Source organism: Motacilla alba, chromosome 2 (genome assembly GCF_015832195.1).
Source record: "Motacilla alba alba isolate MOTALB_02 chromosome 2, Motacilla_alba_V1.0_pri, whole genome shotgun sequence".
In the NCBI taxonomy this organism is placed as follows: Eukaryota; Metazoa; Chordata; class Aves; order Passeriformes; family Motacillidae; genus Motacilla; species Motacilla alba.
In genome coordinates, this window is record NC_052017.1 from 107,369,052 (window position 1) to 107,376,188 (window position 7,137).

Sequence of the window (7,137 nt, forward strand, 5' to 3'; positions counted from 1 at the left end):
AATTTGAATAATAGAGAAAAACTATAAATGCTAATGTAAAAATCATCTTTCTTGAATATCTACAAATAAGAGTTGGCTAGTCAACTTCAGCAAACTTGTATTCCTAAATCCCATGGCTTTCTGCTAGTTCTGCTAGGTCCATGGTGAAGTCTTGAAAATGCACAGTCATATGGAAGCTTAAATACACAAATTTGCATAGGGCAAACATTTATACAGAGAGAAATTGTTATCCTTGCAAGTTTGAGAATAAGATAATCATTAAGGTTGGAAAAGATTCAACAGACCTTCCAAGATAATGTCTGTGATTGGTGACAACTGTCACCAAATCTCTGGTTTGTGCCTAGGACTTGGCTGAAAAAGAAAGGTGTCTTCTATGAATATAATATGGTGAGAACAGTTGAAGAGAAAAAATAGGACAGTAGAAATGAAGGGAGGAAGAATATGAATAGGACCTTAAAGGAACTTGTAAAAGTGGACTTTTTTTCCTTGTGAGAAGCAGCAATGCCAACGGGAAGAACAATTAAATGGAGGCTAGTGCTGAGTGCCAAATAAGTAATTTCTAAGGGCATTTCTTTTTTTTCACTGAGCATAAGAGAAAGATTTAAATGATACAACCCTTGGGCTCATGAGCTTGGAAAACCCTGTTAATTTTTCTGTAAAGACTGTCTTGCTTTGCCAAATAGATTTCACCAAGTTTTCACAGCTCTTTCTAAAGCACTCTAGACAACAGGAAAACATTAATAGGCAAAAATAATAGATATAAATCATAAATTTAACCAAAGCAAGAGTAGCAGGAATTACAAATAAACTGAAGGCCTGATGGGGGAATTCTTATGCAAATAAGTAATAGAGTTTCTGTTTCCCTGTTTGCATCATTAATTTGTAATAAAACATGAATTAGGAACAGTTTTCTAATAGTGCTTTCCCCTCTGTTTTGCAATATGAGACTTTTTACAGAATGTAATCTGTCAAGTGCTTTCCTTTCAAAGATCCTCTGCTTCTGGCTTGCATTTGAAGTGAGAGTTATTTGTGAAGAACTGCTGTGCAGTCTAGATTCAAACTGTTATTTTTGTGTACAGTGATTTTTCTCCCTGCTGTCCTGTTCCATTTAACAAGGCAGTGCCTTGTCTTTTAGATTTACAAAACAAAGGTGTGATGAGAGCAGACAAGTTCAACATACCAGAAGAGCCCACAGGTGAAGGAACAGAGGTCGGTAGTATCAGAAATGAGACTTTATTACTCTGACAGCCCAAAGAAAATTTGCAGTTGTTTTGCTGTTGAAGTGTAGGCAGTAGACCAGAGAAGGAAACTCCAATTGCATTGTACAAAGGAAGGACACAAACCCAATGGCTGAAACTTTCTGTCATTGTGCAGTGACTGAGCTCCTAGACTGAGGTCAGCAAGAGCCTCTCAGACTTTTTTTTTTCCCACTCCCCAGTCAAACAACACTATGAGTGCTCTGATAAGCTCACTAAAAGTGGCATTCACATTGTTCAAGGTGAAACTACCAACGTCATCATTATTTTCTCTTTTCTGCCTTCCTTCTTATGTTTCTACATCATTAATCCTCTTCCCAAATGTTTCAAAAGCAGATTGGGGCATGTCACATCAGGCATTCTGTGGTGCATGGTGTGCCTGAGCAAAATTCAGCATTCTCTTCTTCATTGTGACTGGCATTTTATCTCAAGATTCCTATTGTGAGCATCCTTTCTGGCCCTCTAAAAGTAATCAGAAAGGTTTGTCCACTCCCATTAGACCTGCATCAAGGGAAATAACAGCATTAGAGGTCAATTATGGTGGGAAAGAGGAATGGAATCAAAAAGTGCTGGTTTCATTAGTGTCTTCTTGTAAAAAGAGAAAAGCTACTAGCTAAAATTGTTAATACAGAAATAGACAAGAAATGATGCCATGCATCAAACGGTCTTGCTTACAACTATGTAAGAACAATGCTGCTAATAAAATAAACCTGGAAAAAACAGTTTTATGGGTTATTCAGATAAAAAGGCCAGATTCACCGAAGCTTAAAAAAAGAAGACAGAGTAAAAGGCTCTTTTTTAAGAAAAGGAGATTGAGAATGATGCCTTACTTGTCTTTGCAAGACAGCGGAGCAATGACTTGATATGGAAAGAGTTTCATCTGGAACAAAATTTTTCAGAAAAGCAAAGGCTTTTAATTGTACTGTAGAGTCTATCTAGTGAAGAGCAGGCAAGTTTAAGAGACTGTGTCCTCACTAAAATGTAACTTATAGGAAGAAAAATTATGAAAGGGATTTAAAGAGATGTAAAAAAATAAATTGGTCTCTATTCAGGCTACTATTCTCAAAACTGAAGGCTCATAATTCTTACTTCCTTCAAATTAATTACCATGCAGATTAATTTAAATTGTGCTGCTTAGCTATTAGCAACAATGTGATGAACCCCTATGTGCCACAAAGGCACCAGTGGGGCTCTCTTTGGTCCTGCCTCAAGCTTTTCCCTGTGCAATGCTATCAGTTATTGAGAGCTATAATTATTTGCACCCATCAACACTTGAAGTTCATCTTGGTCTCTGCTCTGGGTAGGTTGCAAAGAGTTAAATTTTCTGAAGAAAAACATTGAGATTATTAAAACATTTTCTAACAGAGATTATTCAAAAAAATGAGACCTACTGTAAAATATAAGGATTAATTTATTAATCAGAGCTTTCTGAACTCTCACATTAAGCAGCTTTGTTATGCTAATTCCCTTATAAATGAATAATGGACTTATTCTCCCATTATTGCCTATCATTTTAAAAGACCCATTTAGAAAATGAAGATGTCCTTTTCACTTGAAAATTATTATGTATTTTATAGCACAAGTTTTTTAAATTGAATATTTGCTCCCTATACCCTTCTGTTCCCCCCTGCCCTATGTGTACTTCTCAGTCAATGTTCAAATCAAACACAGCCATAACCATTTGTCACAGGGATTCATAGTGTGTGGAAAGAAAGAAGAATGGAGATAATAGGCTTTGAGAACAGAGGCCCACATCTACAAAGCTATTTACCTCTGACAAATTTAGATGTAGCCTTAGTTCCTAGACATTTTAAATAAAATTCTGTTGTGAATAATGACATGAAAGAAGAAAGCCAAGATGGTGCAACTGTAGAAAGCCAGAAAGTTAAGTCACAACATAGGATTTATGTTGAAAAGAAAAAATATCAATAGTAGAAGAGCTTCATTTTACTGAACATTTTCCACATGTCTTGGAGAGTTCATCTGCTCTTGACTGCGTATATATGCACTGTCAGTCAAGTTCAAACCTATGAAGCAATTAAATTTACATTGTGAGGTCTCTTACAATGGAGTCTAGTGCTTTCTGGGGGAAGGTCTTGGCTAGATTGCTGCCTTTATATGTGTTTTCACTTGTGCACTATGCAGGAATTGGAGGGAGAGGAGGGAGGAAACAGAGTGAAAGGGATTTGAACACACTGCAAGCAGCTGGCAAGTAGACAACGTGACAGTATTGTGTCCTAAGCACACAAGACATATTCCTTTTGGGTCAATCACCATCCTTGGCTAAGGAATACAAAGTCCCTTGGTCCCAGGATGTGGCTAATAACTTCTGGAAGAAAAAACCTTGGCACTTGTCGTTTGCTACATCCCCAAGCAGCCTAGCCCATTCATCTTTTCCTCCCACCCTTATGGAAAAATCACAACTTCAGGCCAAAATGGCCTGAGCTTCTAAAGATTCTATGGCACCACCTGTGGCAAAGGCAGAACAGATTTTTATTCAGGTTGCCTGTAATGCAAGTACCAGTAATTGCATCTCCTCTGGAATTTACAACTCAGAAAAGTATTATCAGTTACATGTGGCCAAAATGACAGTCAGCCACAAAGCTCCATGGATGAAATCAGGAGATTTGACTTCCTTAGGCTGATTTTGGAACACAAAGGAGTCTGTCAGAATGGGCATCAGATAGATACTCCCTATCTCCAAAATATAAATAACATTTGTTTTTTCTCCCCATTCACAGTCAGGGCTGTAAACGCTTATGAAGCAGAGGTACTTCTTATGATCATAGAATTGCTTGTGTTGGAAAGGACGTTAAAGATCATCTTGTTCCAATCCCCCTGCCATGGGCAGAGACACCTTCCACTAGACCCATCCAACCTGGTCTCGAAGAATTGTTCTGGACAACCTGTTCCAGAGCTTTACCACTCTCACAATTAAGAATTTCTTCCTAATATCCATTCTAAACCTAATTTCTTCCAGTTTGTGGCCATTCCCCCTTGTACTGTAACTAAATGCTCTTGTAAATAGCTTCTGTCCATCTTCCTTGAGGAGTCTATTCAGGTACTGGAAGGATGAAATTAGGTCATCCCAAAGCCTTTTCTTCCCTAGGGTGAACCATCCAAATCCTTCCAGGCTTTCTTCTTGGGAGACGTGCTGCATCCCTCTAATCACTTTGTTTTTCTTCCTCTGCACTTGCTCAACAGGTCAATGGCATTCTTATGCTGGGGACCCCAGTGCTGGAAGCAGCTCTGCAGCTTGGGTCTCACCAGAGAGGAGTAAAGGGGCAGAATCCCCTCCCTCACCCGATCCACCTTGGTTTTGATGCAGCCCAAGACACATTTGGCTTTCTGGGCTGCAGGAGCACATTGCCAGGTCATGCTCAACTTCTCATCCACCAACCCTCCCAAGTTCTTCTCAGCTGGGCTGCTCTCAGTCCCTTCATCCCCCAGGCCGTGTTGATACTGGGGGTTGCCCCAACAGGTGCAGGACCTTGCATTGTCTTACCAAACCTCATGAGATTCCCCTCTGCCCACTTCTGGAGCTTATACAGGTCCTTTAGCATGGCATCCTGTCTTGTCAGGTGTGTCAACAGGACCACTCAGCTTGGTGTCATCTGCAAACTTGCTGAGGGTGACCCTTTCATCTATGTCATTAATGAAGATATTGACTAATACTGGTCACTGTATGGACCCCTGAGGGACGCACTTGTGGCTGATGTCCTTCAGGGCTCTGAGCCATTGACCACTGCACTGTGCATGTGACTGTTCAACAAATTCCTTATCAATCTAACAGTCCACCCACCAAATCCATCTCTCTTCAGTTTAGAAATAAGGATGTTGTGGAGGACTGAGTCAGAGATTGTACAGAAGTCCAGATAAATGTCATTTGCAGCTTGCTCCTTATCCTATGATGTAGATGCTCCACTATGGAACATCACAGGGTTGGTCAGGCAGGACTTGCCCTTAATGATGTGGAGGCTTGAAAAAAAGCCTATTACAAGGTGTCTTCAAAACAACACTGGTGTTCTGATTTTTTTGTACCCGTGAACTCTTATAATTGCACAGTCATTCAACTTTGGCTTGATTGCGGAAGAAATGTGAACAGTTCATTCTCAGTTGGATGTTGCCAAGGCAAGTGAAAACACCAAGCAAGTAGAGATAGTTCAGACAAGAGTACTCACTGGACCTTATTTTATCTCATGGGCTGTGATCCATACTGTTGTACAGCTCAGTGGTTAAATCTTGGAGAGAATTAGAGTTGGAAGAACACAGCTCTCTTCCAAACTCTGATGTTGCTTAGGCACATTTCTCTGTGCTTCACCTACGAACTGGATAATGACTGAGTTCATAGGCATTTGAGAGGAGCTGTAATTCTTAGCTTAGTCTTCTGGGTGAATACAGAACCAAAAAAAATCTCTTTTAAACCCAAATGGAAGCTCTCATACAAATTTAATTCAAAATGACAGGGTCCGCCTGATGTCAGGAAAGGATAGGTTTTTGGAAAATATGTATAGCTCCTTACTTGGGTGTGGAAGAGACTAACAGACTCTCTGAGAGCAGTTCACTTTGTTTCCATTGGATGTCAAATTAAGATGGGATTCAGACGACCAAACATATACTATAATAGATTCCTCATAAGGCAGACACAGAAAGCAATAGATACCTCCAGAAAGTTGGGAGAGAGGAAGAAGCATGGAGTTCAGAGAATTACTTTACAATCAGAAGTAGATGGCATGGCCATTTTCCTTTATTTTCACTGATGCTAGTAGTCACTTAGAACTCCTCTGCCAGAACCCACAAAACATGCATAATTGAATTCTCTTCAGGTGGGGAAAAGAGGGAAAAATGTCTTTCAAAATTATCCTGTAGCTGCCTTTTAGGTTGTTCCATTTTATAGCCAATCCTTCAGCTGTCAATTTTCTTTCTTCTTGCCCAGAAATACTTACATGTACTTTTTTCCTTGACCCTGTGAGTACCCATTGTTAGAAGATTTGTTCACTCTTCCTACAATATTCCAAGACTGGAAATTTCCTTGCAATCAGCTCTGCTGTCTGCTGAGAAGGCTGTGGGAGAGACACCACTAGCAATTTGTCCACTTGTGAAACCTTCATAAAATGAAACAGTGGAAAAAACTTGGCCACTCTAAAAGAGCAAAAAGTTTCTATTAGAATTATTTGAAATTCGGGAAATTGACCCTGTATTTTTAACTCATGGAACTTTTTAAATGCTGGATGTCATCTGCTTGGGGACTTGCAAAAGGAAGAGAACCAAGCATTTGAGTCTTATCAATGAGGTATGAAACCACATGTTTATCAGGCAATTATCTGAAAATTACCCTAGGCTTCTGGTATTCTTGTGCCCTTTCCTAATGTCCTTTTTTATTTTAGCACTGCTGGTGTCTGCTTTCCTCCATGGAAGTTAAAAATATTCATGTATTTTCCTGCCTGCTGTGCTTCTGAATTTTAAATAAATAAATAAATCTCAATTATTTTATAAGCAGGTGTTCTTGCATATAAGTGTCAAATAAAGTACCTATTGATTCACATTTTTATAATGGAAAGAAAGAAAAAAATTGAAAAATAACATAGCAAGAAAATGCTATGGTATTTGTGGTTTGTAAAGGGGGGATTTGAATTTGTGAATTTTGTGAGTTCTGAAGGACAGTAGAGAGAGGTATTATTTTCAAAACCCCAATATGGCTGCTGTGTCTTTTAAGCTCCCACCATGTGCTTCTAAAGACACAAATAATACTTAAGGATCACCTGCAGAGCTGATGTTGTGCTTTAAATTACTGAGGACTTTAAAGTGTTTGATGGACGCACTCGATCCCAGTAGTCAAACCAGCAGGAGCTGATAGAGCCTCCAAAGGAGGCAAAGGCCT